The following is a 13,872-nucleotide window of genomic DNA, read 5'->3' on the forward strand; positions in this document are numbered from 1 at the left end:
CCTTGTTCCTTCCCTTCAGCAACCTGTGCTCGGAGTAGGGTGTGGGTTCAACCGCCACCTCAAATGGTATATCACAAGAGGGTTCATATTTCTATCTTTGAGTGTTCCCAGTCATTCTTTCTGAGACTTCAGTTGTTATAACTGGGGCCAGAGAAGCTGATTCCTTCCAGTCTTTTTGACTGACTGCATTAAGTTTTTAACTTTTTATTTTGAAATAATTTTGAACTGACAGAAAAGTTGCAAAAATAGTCCAAAAGGTTCTTGTATATCCTTCCCTATCCCAGCTCCCCAAAGGTTAGCATTTTACCATATGTGCTTGAGCCTTCTTTGTCTGCATACATACAGTTAGTTAGTATACATGCATGCATGCACATCCACTTATATAGACGCATATGTTCCTATATACACACATTTATGCTGATACAGAGTCACTAATTTCCCTCCACTGATTGTTTTTATACTCAGCCTGATTTTTTTAATGTTTGTAAACTCATGAATAATGAGGTTTATGCATGTACTTTACAAAGACAGGTGTACTTTATGGTATACTTGTATACCATTACAAGTATACATAAACATGTAAATAAATACTGTGTGGATATGTTAGTAGTATTTATAATAGGCATCATTCATGTAGGTAAATGTGTCCACATGACTTAAGAGAACTTTAACTAAAGAATTAGTGTGTGTGTGTGTGTGTGTGTGTGTGTGTGTGTAATGATTGATAGTATCAAGGGTATAAACAAATTTAAAAGGTAGTGGAAATCTGAATACTTTCTTCTTAGTAAACTGACAGGTCAGGCAAAGATCCAGAAGACTGAAATGCCAGTTATTTAACTTGGACTCATAATAAAGAATATTATACCTAATAGATATATTCCTTTTGATCACACATAGAATTTAAAGGAAACTGACTATATACCAGGTCACAGAGGATGCTCAATAAATTCCGAAGTTAAAAATACACAACTGTTTTTCTATGATAATGCAATAAATTTGAAAAGATCTCCGACATCTGGAAACTAAACAATACACAGAGCAATCTAGGTGAAAGAGGAAACCATAAGGAAAATTATGAAATTCCTAAAAGTGCATGACCTCAGAGTTGCACTGCATACCCAATTTGATCCAGCTAAGGCTTAAATACTCTTATCAAAAAAGGACAGTTTTGTTTTTTTTTTAATGAGTTGAGTGTTCAAGAGGTTGACAGAAGACCAACAGAGCAAGCTCAAAGGCAGAGAAGAGGAGGAATAATAAAGGCAGGGACAAGAAACTAGAAAATAAAAATGAGAGGAAAAAAATCAGTGAAACTGAAAGATTAATAAGCTAGACAAGCTTCTGGCAATATGATCAAGAAATAAAGAATATGTAAGTAACAGACAAAGTGGAAAAGGCAAGTTATGATAGACATTTTTTAAAAATCTATAGTATTCTAACAAATGTGATAATCATCAAGAAATAGATAAAATTTCTTTAGAAATTAAGCACTAAAATTGTCTCAAGAATGCTGATACTAAGCACATCATACATACGAACTTATTTACTCTTCTCAACAGTTCTATGAGGTTGGTATCAGCTCCATCTTAAAATTTGGGAAATGGAGGCAGGAAGAAATCATAAATTCCCACAGCCAGAGTATGTAGAAATGGGGTCTGAGGCCGGAGCAGCTGGTACAAGCACCATGCTCTTAGCCACTGTGGGCTGCATGGCCTCCCAAAAACCTGACTGGATCAGTGGCCATCAGAGGAAGTGAAGTGGTCGTCAAAGAGTTCCCCTCCCACCCCTGAAGACTCTCCAGGAAAAATCAATCTTACAGACCAGTTTTCACTAAATTTTCAAGAAACACACTATCTTATCTAGCTTTTCAAAGTCACCCAACTCAGTTTAGACTGGATTAATCTTGATTCCAAAATTGGATAAACACAGATCAAGATTATGCTCTTTTAATGGATGCTAGCTGATTCCAAGATTGTGTTGTTTATTTCCAAATTCAAGGGTGACTCAACACAATTGTTTCAATAAATAACGTATTTTTGTTTAGTTTTTAAACTCCCAGAAAACTGAATAGAAAAGACCTTCCTTTGGGGAGTGGCAAGGCTTATTTTGAGAAGAGCAGGAGACATCAAATGGTCAAATGTGCATGGCTGAGCTAACAGAGAAGTACAGGGTACAATAGCCATGAGAGGCCACCTTGGACCATCAGACCAGGAGAAACTAGTGTGGTCATAGCGGTGACAGTGGGAGGAGGTGGGGCTTGTGGCTGAGCGCAGGCAGGCAACCTGGCCAAGTCTCTTCCCAGCCCCCTGGTCTAGAAAGCCCAGCAGCTAGCTGGAGGCAAAAAGCCCCACTCCCCAAGGACGCACTGCCACCTCTGCAACAAAATCAAAACGCATCCTTCTGCAGAACTATGTTGGGAGTCCTCATCTGGGCCAAGATGCTTCCCCGGAGCCCCCACTTCCAGGACCGTCTCTGTCCCCACTTCCCCTGCAATGCCATCATTTTTCAACAAACGCCTGCTGAGAGGCTCCTGTGTCCCATTAATAAGACACAATGGTTAATCCAGCTGAGCTGGTGACTGGGGACAAGAGGTTGCCTGGGCAGAGGAGTCTCCAGTCCTGCTGGCTTCATCTCCAGCAGACGGCTCAGCAGTGGCCGTGATGCTCCTGACTTCCACTCTCGTCCAGCCACTGCCGAACCTGTACCTCTCCCTAGACTGAGCCTGCTACACTGCAGCCTCAGTCACATGTCCCTGCCTCTGTGGCAGCCTCCAGAGGTCCCACTTAACCAGACGAGTGCCAAACCTGGGCTCCCACTGCCACATTGCTCACACACACTTTTACATGATCAAGGTTGCCAGCATCATATTTAGGATATTTGGCTGTCCTAAAACTACTTTCTGTGTTTTTATCCTGCTGGTAGAGTCTAAACAATTGAAGGTCAGTAAACCATTTTGACCACATCCATTTGACCATAGAAGAAGCAAGAGAATTCCAGGGAAAAAAAAAACATCTACTTCTGCTTCATTGACTGCTAACACCTTTGTGTGGATTACAACAAACTGTGGAAAGTCCTTAAAGAGATGGGAATACCAGACCACTTTACCTGTCTCCTGAGAAACCTGTATGCAGGTCAAGAAGCAACAGTTAGAAGCAGACATGGAACAATGGACTGGTTCCAAGTTGGGAAAAGAGTACATCAGGGTGGTATACTGTCACCCTGCTTATTTAACTTATATGCAGAGTATATCATAAGAAATGCCAGGCTGGATGAAGCTCAAGATGGAATCAAGATTGCCAGGAGAAATATCAATAGCCTCAGATATGCAGATGACACCACCCTTATGGCAGAAAGCAAAGAGGAACTAAAGAGCTTCTTAATGAAGGTGAAAGAGGAGAGTGAAAAAGCTGGCTTAAAGTTCAGCATTCAAAAGACTAAGATCATGGCATCCAGTCCCATCACCTCATGGCAAATAAATGGAGAAAAAATGGAAACAGTGACAGATTTTATTTCTTTGAGCTCCAAAATCACTGTGAACAGTGACTGCAGACATGAAATGAAAAGATGCTTGCTCCTTGGAAGAAAAGTTATGACCAACCTAGACAGCATATTAAAAACCAGAGACATCGCTTTGCAGACAAAGATCTGTATAGTCAAAGCTATGGTTTTTCCAGCAGTCATGTATGGATGTGAGAGGTGGACCATAAAGAATGCTGAGCACCAAAGAACTGACCCTTTCAAGCCATGGTGCTGGAGAAGACTCTTGAGAGTCCCTTGGACTGCAAGGAGATCCAACCAGTCCATCCTAAAGGAAATCAATCCTGAATATTCATTGGAAGGACTGGTGCTGAAGCTGAAGCTCCAATACTTAGGCCACCTGATGTGAAGAGCTGACTCATTAAAAAGACCCTAACGCTGGGAAAGATTGAAGGCAGGAAGAGAAGGGGACGATAGAGGATGAGATGGTTGGATGGCATCACTGATTTAATGGACATGAGCTTGAGCAAACTCCTGGAGATAGTGAAGGACAGGGAAGCCTGATGTGCTGCAGTCCATTGGGTCACAGAATTGGATACGACTGAGCAACTGAATAATGACAAAACCATTTTGATGCTGTGATGCAGATTCCCGGGTCCCCACACAGACCCTCTGAGTCCAAAGTCTTGGTCATCTGTGCTGTAAATGAGCTCCCAAGGAAGGCCCAATATGTATCCACTCTGCCCCGATGTGGGCCCCTCGAGGGCAGCAGCTTGATCCTGACCTCCCTGCCTCCTACTGTGCCCCAGGGCAGTTAATGGGAAGCCTGCAGGGTTTGGGCCCCCAGTTTGCTCTGCCACCTCCATAAGGTGCCTGCCTGCTCTGAGCCTCTTTTGTGGAACAGTGTCTGAGTTTCCCATTACCACTATCACAAATTACCACAAACCTACTGGTTCAAAACAAGTGAAAGTTGCTCAGTCGTGTCCAACTCTTTGTGACCCCATGGACTATACAGCCCATGGAATTCTCCAGGCCAGAATACTAGAGTGGGCAACCTTTCCCTTCTCAAGGGGATCTTCCCAAACCAGGGATCGAACCCACATCTCTGGCATTGCAGGCAGATTTTTTACCAGCTGAGCTGCATGCAAGTGTATTCATGTACAGTTCTGTAGGTCAGAAGTCTCCCATGGGTCTCACTGGGCTTAAAACAGGTGTCAGCAAGGTTGGGTCCTCCTACAGGCTCTAGGGGAGAATTCGTTTCTTGCCTTTTACAACCAGCAGAGGCCTCCCACATCTCTGGCTCGTGGTCCCTTGCCGCACACTCAGAACTAACAGAGTAGCCAGCATCTCTCTGACCCTGATTCCACACTCACCTCTCTGTCCCTGATTCTTCTTCCCACTCTTCTGCTTTTAAGCACCCACTGATTACATGGCGCTCACCCTGATAATCCAGGGTGATCCTGGGTCGAGGTAATCCCCAGCTCAAAGTCACACCTGCAAAGTTCCTTTTACCACGGAGGGTCACATATCCACTGGTTCTGGGGTTTAGGCCTTGGGCATCTCTGGGGGCCATTATTTTGCCCATCACAGATGGGATGTACCCCCTTATAATTAGCGTTTCTCTAAGTGTGACCCATCTTCTGCCTGCATCAGCCTCACCTGGGGCTCTCATCCTAACTGTGGAGCATGTTCACCAGACCTGCTCAGCTCAAGAAGCTGCCGGAGGCGGTGACCGCAGCACCTGCTGTGCTGTATTCTCAACACAGGCTACAGCACCGACACAGGATACAACACCACAGGGGACAGCACTGACCTCTGGGGCAGTGAAAAACGATAAGTTTTCAGCAGATCCAAGAATGGGTGAGTTAGGAGTTTCAGTAATAAAAGGCACTGGCCAGAGGCTGTCCTTGCTGTTCCCTGACTTTACAGTGACAGCCCGCTTGGTGTGACCTGGTTCCTGAGTCCCCCGCTGCACGTGGGCCAGCACCGGGGCAGGCACGCTGCAAGGCCCTCGCAGGCTGCAGCGCTGTGTGTCTGTGGCAGGGAGGACCACAGGCTTGCCTTCCTCCACCTCATGAAGGCCCACACCAGACTTTGCAACCACAAGTCCCACGGCCTCCAGATGGCCCCCCAGTACCTCTCTGGCCCCACAATCTCAGCCAGTCCCCCATCCACCCTGGCCACACCCAGCTGCCTCTGACTTCTCCCACCTTCTCCGCATCTTACCATCACCCACGCCCCCAGCCTCTGCCCCAGACCAGGGCGTCTGCTTCTCAGATGCCGCCTGCCTGCCATCTCCTCCCTGCCATCCCAGTGCTGGGCAGATAGGACGCACTCAGGTGGTCCCAGAGTCAGATGTATGTGGGAGATGCCATCTGGACCGTGGATGGCCAAAGCAGGCGCCGTGGGTGCCCGGAAAGGTCTCCTGGGTGTCACAGCCAGCACGCCTCCTGCTCGAGGGGCTACTCATGGGGTTGGGGTGGAGCCTGCCCTGGGCCACACCCGGAGAACGGAGTCCCAGCTCCTTGCCCACCGGGAGGCCCAGCCTGGCCCCGACTGCTTAAACCAAGGCCTCCGTACCCACCCCCCACCCTCTCCTCCAGGCGCACCTGCCTCCTCTCTTTGTCACAAAAGAGGAATGCATGCTGGCCACAGGGTCTCTGCTCCTGCCACCCTCTCTAGCAAGGACCATCTTCCCACAGACCCTGTAGGGCTGGCTCCTCCTCCAGGTCTCAGCCCAGAACCCCTGTGGTGCAGAGAGACCTTTCCTGAGCTCTCCCATCTAACGTAGGCCCGAACACACTCTACCACCTCACCTTGTATTGGTGGCTTCATGGCACTTGGCATTCTCTGAAATGCTTGTTTTTATTATCCTTTTGTGTGTAGGGTTAGTCTTCAGTCTCCTCTCTCTAAACAGTGGGCTCTGAGGCAGCAAGAACCACGTGTCCTGCTCCCTGCGGGATCCCAGCATCCAGCACGGCGCCCGGCACACACAGGCCCTCAGGAAACATCCACAGAGGCATGTCTCAGGGCAGGGCTCAGGCCGAGGAGGCTGAGCCGAGATCTCCCCGGGGCACTCACCCTCTGTCCTGGCACCGGACAGTCTGGGACTAGTCCCTGGGCAAGGACTGGAGTGAGAAGACAGGCTGGAGAAGGGCAGGTCACGGGGACTTGATGGATGAGGCGGAGGCGCTGGGGAAACGTGGGGCCTGGGGTGGCCCAGTCTTCTCCCAGGGTCCAGGCATGGCTCCTGCAGCCAGTGTGCACAAGCTGGGGACAACTCGAGCAGAACTCCCTGCTGGCCTCAAGGCTGATCAAGGCCTGTGTGCTGTACCCTCAACACAGCCTTGACCCCAGGGACAGCGAGAGAGGCTGCATGAGGCATCAGGAGGCACAGTCTTCTTCCCTGTCACAGGAAGAGTCCTGCTCACTCACATGTCTCACAATAGCTTGAGACACGTGGGGTGGCCACCGGCAAGTCCACCCTGGGGTTTCAGTTCCTCCACCAAGCGCTGCCCTGACTTCAAGCAGCCCCGCCACTCCACCCAGCATGACAACAGCTCCTCAGTGGCCCCCAAGGCTCTGCTCACAGACAGGGTGGGCTGGGGAGAGACCTGCCCTTCTCCTTTGAGATGCACTCTGTGAGGGGGGCCTGAAGTGCTACTCAGGCCCTAGCGAGTCACAGGTGAGCGGGCTCGCCCTTCCGAGCGTTCTCATGCAGCCCTCTCCTCCGAGAACCCCAGCATGCCTCCAGCAGACATGCAGGGCCTGACCTGAGGGCTCCAGACATATGGGCGAGAATCCAAGAAGATTCACTGGCCTCAGGACTGGTCTTAGTACCTAAGCCCCAAGGCGAATCTATATGCTGGGACTCTCCCCCAACCTTCCTGTTTCTCCTCTGTCTTCACCACGGCCAGGCTGTTGACTCTGGTCTCAGGCATGACCCTCAGTGGGACCAGCCTCTGGCCCTAGCCTTGTCATAAAGCTCTGCTGCCTCCCTGCCCAGCCCATCCAACTCACCTGCCCTAATACACCTATGTGCCCCAGACAGATGCCTTCTGTCTCCAGGCCTCAGTTTTGCCAACTGTACAAGATACAAGCATTTTTGTTTTTATTGGTTTAGTCTTCTACAAATAGTCGTTGGCGCATGCTGGAGTAGTTCCCTACTCCATCTTCAGGCTGAGCACAAAGGCTACTTCAACTTTGGTTCCAGGGAGGCAACACCTAGGCCTGTAATCCTCATTCTTCAGGACTTTGGAAATGGCCAGAGCAGACCTCTTCGGAGCCTGTGTGGCAGTTCTGCGGTTTCCAGGGAGTATCAGGCAGGTGTGCTCTTTCTGACAGTGTCAACCCAGACAGAGCAGGCCTAGGAGAAGGGAAAGGTGGATTCCTATTCATAATGTCTAAGTGTCTGGACCTAACTATTCCTGAAAGCAGGATATCTTGGCTTTTAATGCTTCCTAATCCAATAAATTATTTTTGCTAGAGCTAGTTGGGTTGGGTAACCTGCCCCATCTCCTTAGGTAGGTCCTGACTGAAGCAAAGGACAGACATCCTGACTTTTACGCTGGGACAAACCAGGACACTTTCAATGTCCAGCTGGAGCCAGCTGAGGAAGATCACCCGATCTCGTTCAGGCTCCCTCCCTCCATTCTAAAAGTGAAATAGCAACTGGTTATCCTCCTAGCAGCTCAGTGTCTTCAGAGTGGTGAGCCACCCGCCCCGTGGGCCAGTTCCTAGGGCCACCTCCGCGACAGAAGACGCTTGGAGGGTGATGAGCAGTCTTCCCCATCCTTTGACGCCCACCCGGTGCCCACCAGGCAGGGGGCACAGACACACCACAGATCAGCGGCCATCACAGGAGGAGAGTCCAGAGCAGAGGCCAGAAAAGGAGGTGCCCCGGATTTTAGGTTCTCAGGGGTTTTTCAGGTGAGAGAGTCGGTGGCTGGGAGGGGCCAGTTCAGCTGCAGAGTCCAGCAGGAGCCATGACGTGGAGGGTGGCATCTGATGCTCGTAGCGGGTCCCACCTCCAGGGGGTGGGAGGCGAGTCATGGTGGAGGGTCCTGAATACAGGGCTGGACTTACGGCCTGGACCCCGAGGCCCGCAGCAGAGCAGAGGCCGGGTGAGCGGGGACGCCTCCGGGATGGGTGGCCTCAGAAGGGAGCGGGAAGGGAGCCCCGGGGCAGCGTCCCTCGCAGCCCCACCCGGAGCTCTGCGCGCTCAGCCTTCCCCGTGCGGCCGCGAGGGGGCGCCGCGCCGCGCCGCTCTAGGGCCGGCCGCTGGAGTGAGGCGGGCTGCGCCCCCGGCCGCGCGCGGCGGGCGGCGGGCTGCCGGCGGCCGGCACGGTCTGCGGCGCGGCGGCTCAGCGGGAGCGGCGGGCTCTGCACATGGGCCGAGCTCCGACACGGGGCGCGCCGGGAGCCGGTGAGTCGGGGCGCGGCCGGGTGGGGCGCGGCGCTGCGGGCGGGGGCGGCGGCGGCGGCGGCGGCGGGACTCGACGCTGAGAGGCGCGGCTGCGAGCCGGCAGGTGTCCGGGCCTCCGCGCGGGGACTCGCGGGCTGACCCAGCGCACAGGCGCGCGTGGGTGACAGTGCGCGTGGCCGGCCGGCTGGCTGGGCCGGGGAGCCCCGGCTCGCCGAAGTGTGCGCCCTTCCCGGCAGGGACGGTGGGAGGCGGAAGGGGCTGCGGGGCGCGGGTGCGTGCGCGGGGTGGGCGCCAGGAGGAGATGGGCGGAGGGCGCACCCGCGGCCGCCGGGGCTCGTGACTCACTCTGCTGCGCGTGCCCCGCCACTCGCCTTGGCGCGAGGAGCAAGATTCCTCAGCTGCTCGAGCGGCAGGAAAAGCTAGCCTGGGCCTAAAGCCTACCCAACACGAGACCTCAGTTTTCCCAGACTGTGAAATGGGAACAGGAAGGCTGACCTGCCGACTGACTGTGAAGCTGACAAAGGGCCTTGTGGGAGAAGAGGGTGTTGTCACCTCTAAAGCTGGGATAGGATTGAGGGAAGGATCGATGCGAGAGAGCCTACAGGGACAGTGGGGTCAGCCTCGGGTTCTGGGTGTGTTCCTCACTGGTGATGGTGGGCAGGGCCAGGGAACCTGAAGTCCGCTCCACTCTGTGTCCACGTGGGGAGTGGGAGGCCTGAAGGGGAAGAGGCCAGGGGAGGCTCCTGCCCCTGCCCCGGGCTCATTGCTCCAGGGGAGCAATGTTAAAAAGACAGACAAGCCAGCTTGGGGTATGGAGGGGTCACCCCTTGTCCCTTGCCCCTGTCTCCTGGTTCTCTGAGGCAGGTGTTCTGCGGAGTCTCAGGAGCCAGAGAAGTGTCCCGGGAAGATTTGCTTGCAGGGCAGGTGCTGTGTCTCCGTCTTAGGTGAAGTTACTGAGGCTTAGAGCAGTCACAGGACTTCTTCAAGGTCTCAGGACCATCAAGTGGCAAAGCTGGAGTTTCAACCGTGGTAGGGCTGGTTCCAAAAGCCATAGTCCAGTCACTGTGCCAGGTAACCCGGAGAGCCCTGGGTTTGTTGCCTCACTTGCCTGAAGCATTGCATTCCTTAAACTCCTGTGTGCTGTCTGCTGCTGGCCCTGAGGAGTGCTTACAAGCAGATGTGGGAGAGGGGAGTGGAATAAGTCGTCTAAAGAAAAGCCAAAGTAATGGCAGGAGATAAATGGTAGAAAAAAAATAAAACAGAGTAACTAGGGTGGAGACTGGGGAGGGGGTGAGGAGAGGGTTACCCTGGTCAAAGAGGATGTGTCTGAGCTGTTACCACTGACCGCGACTGTGATGTGACTCCCAGAAAAAAGGTCCAAGGGTACAAGGCCCCTGAAGCAGGCACAGGTGGGAGGAGGGAGGAGCTGAAACAGAGCCAGTTTTGTGAGCTGTGGAGTTTGACCTTTCCTCCAGGTGCGATGGACAGACCCTGGAGGGTTTCCAGTTTTGAAAGGATGTCCCTAAGGTGAGTGGAGAGGACGATCAGAAGCAGGAGAGGGAGCAGGGAGGAGGCTCTTGGAGTCTGACAGAGATTCTCAAGGATAACCAATTGGCTGCCATCCTGGCAGAGCCAGGGGCTCAAGAAGGGCATGGTCTGCGGGTGGTGGGGCTGTTAGCTGTGGTGGACAGGAGAACCAGTTTGGTCTGAAGCCCTACCCATCTTCCTGCATCCTTCTGGGTGCCCATCTCAGACCTCCCTGTGCCTGGCAGGGGAAGGAGTGCCTGCCCCGAATGTGTAGAGGTGAGATGCTGGGTATTCAGGTCAATCTCTGCATCCTTTCATATGTTCCCATAGGTCTTTGAGCTAATCCAGCTCTGACTTGTACTTTGACTCAGGCCTAGAGTCAGCCATTTCTCAAGAAGTCTTGGTGTCTTTTAGTGGGGTTGTGGTGGGGGTTAGAAACCAGTTTCTGAGCGTTAGAAATGCTCATTGCTACCGTGTCGTCATGGACCCTAGACCACCTCAGTGGACTGAACCAAGAACTCCTTTTTTAAAACTGAAAGTTAATAGTTTCATCTCCTTTCTCCTACAGTAAGAACCTGGTTCCCCAAAAATATCAATATAAAAATTGAGTTATATTTTATTTGATGGAAATTCAGGACTTAAGCCCAGGAGGCAGCATCTCAAGTAACTATGCGAGAACTGCTCCAAGGAGGCAAAAGGGGGAGCCAGGTTATATAGAAGTTTTGCACCAGAGGGCAAATAGTCTAAAGTCAAAAGTTTATTGTAAATTAAAGAAAACCAGGTATCTTAAGTTAAGGAACTAGCGCTTTTCTATGTATGGGAAGATGCAGGAGTCTGGGCTTACTGAAATCATTCCTTTGATATGCTCCTCAGCTAGTATCCTGTGTTTTCAAATCCCAAGTTTCCTCCGGGCTCATCATGGGGAGTGACTGCAGTCTGATGGCTGCTGATGGCAGGTATTGTTCTTTCCTGAGTTCCCTCAGGGCTCACCAGCTCACCATCCGTGCAGGCTGCAATTGCTGATGACTGTGACATCCTTTGTTTACTGATACGGCAGGAATAGTCCATTTCTCAGTAATAATTTGCTTAACCCTAGAATATAGTCAAAATAGTTTCAGAATCACTACATCCCGACCAACCAAAACCTACCAGGTCAAGTTCAGGATTTCTTTGGCTGTCAAGTCAGCACTGTGTAAATATGTTATCAATTTGATATACCGTTAGTTTCATTTCTTTGCACACAATTTGTTTTTTTCCCCCTTTATGATATAATTTAATTTTTGAACATTTGTTTTACATGGTACAAAGGTCAAAACTAAAAAGAAAAAAAAAAGCTGTATTTGCAGTCTTAATCCCATTCCTGTCTCTTTCTTCTTGTCCCAATACTATGGTATTTGAAATAATTTCAGGTTTATTCTTCCTGGGTCTCTTTTGTTAAACCACTTATAAATTATTACAAAAGTTAGTATATATACATCTTTTTTGTGCCTTGCTTTTTTCAGTTAGAAATATCTTTTTACTAGTTCATAGAGACTCTCCTTATTCCTTTTTAGACCCACATCGTACTCCGTTCTGAGTCTGTTCCGTACTTATTCAACTATCTTACTCATTGACATTTGGAGTGTTTTTTTTTTTTTACAAGCCTTTGCTATTAAAAATAATGGAATAATAGATAACCTTGCACATAGGTTGCTTGTATTTGTGGAGGCATATTATTGATTCCAAGAAGGAAGAGTAAGTAAATATTTATTTTGTTAACTATTCTTAATTTCCCTCTCCCCAAATTTTGCACTCCTACCAGCAAGTTGTGACAGTGTCTATTTCCCCCACACTCTCATGGATCTGAGAGCCAGTAAATAGTGCTTCAATACATTTTAATTTCCATTTCTATTATTATGAGTGAAATTAGACAGCTTTTCATTTGTTCATGAGTCATTTGATCATCTTTTTTTCTGTAAATTGCCAGTCCATATGTTTTGTCCATTTCCTTTTGGATTTGAGGGTGTTCTTTTCTTTGGATTTAAAATTTTGTCTAATATACATATTAGAGATATTAGTGCTTTATCTTTGTTAAATTGCGACTATTTCTCCCAAGGTTCTTTTTACTTGTTCATAGTGAGTTTTACCATTAAAAGCTTCTGTTCTGAGACTATTAATTTAGTCATTCTTTTCATTTATTGCATCTAGATTTTGAATCCTAGTTAGAAAGGCTTTTCTCAACCCAACTGTAATGGAATTCACCTCTGTTTCCTATAGTCTTTTGGTTTTGTGTTTAGTTTACAGATCCAATTTAATCTTTTTCCAAGTGTTTGCCCCAACATTTTTTTTAAAGGCCATCTTTTGTCTTGTGATCTGAAATGCATTTGTATCATATACTAAATATCCAAATGCAGTTGGACCTGTTTCTAGCCTGTCACAGAGCTTTATCCCTTCTTGTGCTGGTCCCACCGTATAGGAGTTACACTGTATGTGTCTGTGTGTGTCTGTGTGAACAGCAAGGAAGACTGTATCTACAACTGTTGCAATAGAGGAAAGAGATTGAACTCAATTCCCTTTATTATGTTTTGATATCTGGTAGGGCTAATCTTCCTTCCACTGCTTTTATTTCAGGGTTTTCCTAGCTATTGTAACATGTTTCTGATATCTTTTGTTAGGATCACATTAACTTTATGTATAACTTCAGGATAACTGATGTTTTTATGAAGTTGAGTCATCTTGTCCAAAGATAAGGAATGTTTTCCTTTATATTGAAGATTCCTTAGTTTTTTATTTGTTCAAGACCACTTTCAGGAGCATTTTGAAGCTTTGTTCATGGTCCTTGTCAAGTTTATTCATGAATATTTTACCTCGTTTGTTCCTATTATGATAGGGAAAACTTTTTTCCCCATGATGTCTTTTTTTTTCATGGCTTATATCTTTTTGCTTATTTCTTTTTTTCAACATAATTAAGATTTATACAATTCTCACACAACAGTTTGATGCAAATTCTATTCAAGTTCCCATAGATGCTAAATTAGGAAACACTAGAACATATGCAGGGACATAAAACAAGGTGCAAAAATTACATGATCTAAAGATATTGAAATCATGCAGAGTCTGTACTCTTAACACTATGGAATTATGCTAGAAATCAATATTGAAGATATTTGAAAATAACCCACACATTTTTAAGTGCAGTGTGACGTTTACCGAGAGATCTTCAAGTTAGGCATCAAAAGCCTCAATAAGTTAGACTGAAAAAAAACAGAGGGTGTTTGCAGAGAACAAAGCATTGAAATAAGAAATTAATATTAAAGATACTTTAAACAAAATCCCATGTATTTGGAAATTAAATTATGGGTGTTTGTAAGAAGCCATAACAAGAAAAATATTAGACAATATTTGTAATAGAATGAAAGTGAGAAGAGAGTTTACCATAATTTATTTCACACAGCTGAAGCTACTCA

The 13,872-nt window shown here is 48.4% G+C and overlaps 1 protein-coding gene across 1 annotated transcript in view; it reads left to right on the top strand.

Annotated features, from left to right (window-relative positions):
* The first annotated feature begins 8,792 nt into the window (after nt 1-8,792).
* RASGEF1C (RasGEF domain family member 1C) overlaps nt 8,793-13,872 on the top strand; it is a 114,788-nt gene continuing 109,708 nt past the window's right edge. The window contains exon 1 of the mRNA XM_065931276.1: nt 8,793-8,899. The gene's annotated coding sequence lies outside the window, so the exon portion shown is untranslated. The remainder of the gene's footprint in view (nt 8,900-13,872) is intronic.

The sequence above is a fragment of the Muntiacus reevesi genome, chromosome 1, assembly GCF_963930625.1.
Source record: "Muntiacus reevesi chromosome 1, mMunRee1.1, whole genome shotgun sequence".
NCBI classification, from domain to species: Eukaryota; Metazoa; Chordata; class Mammalia; order Artiodactyla; family Cervidae; genus Muntiacus; species Muntiacus reevesi.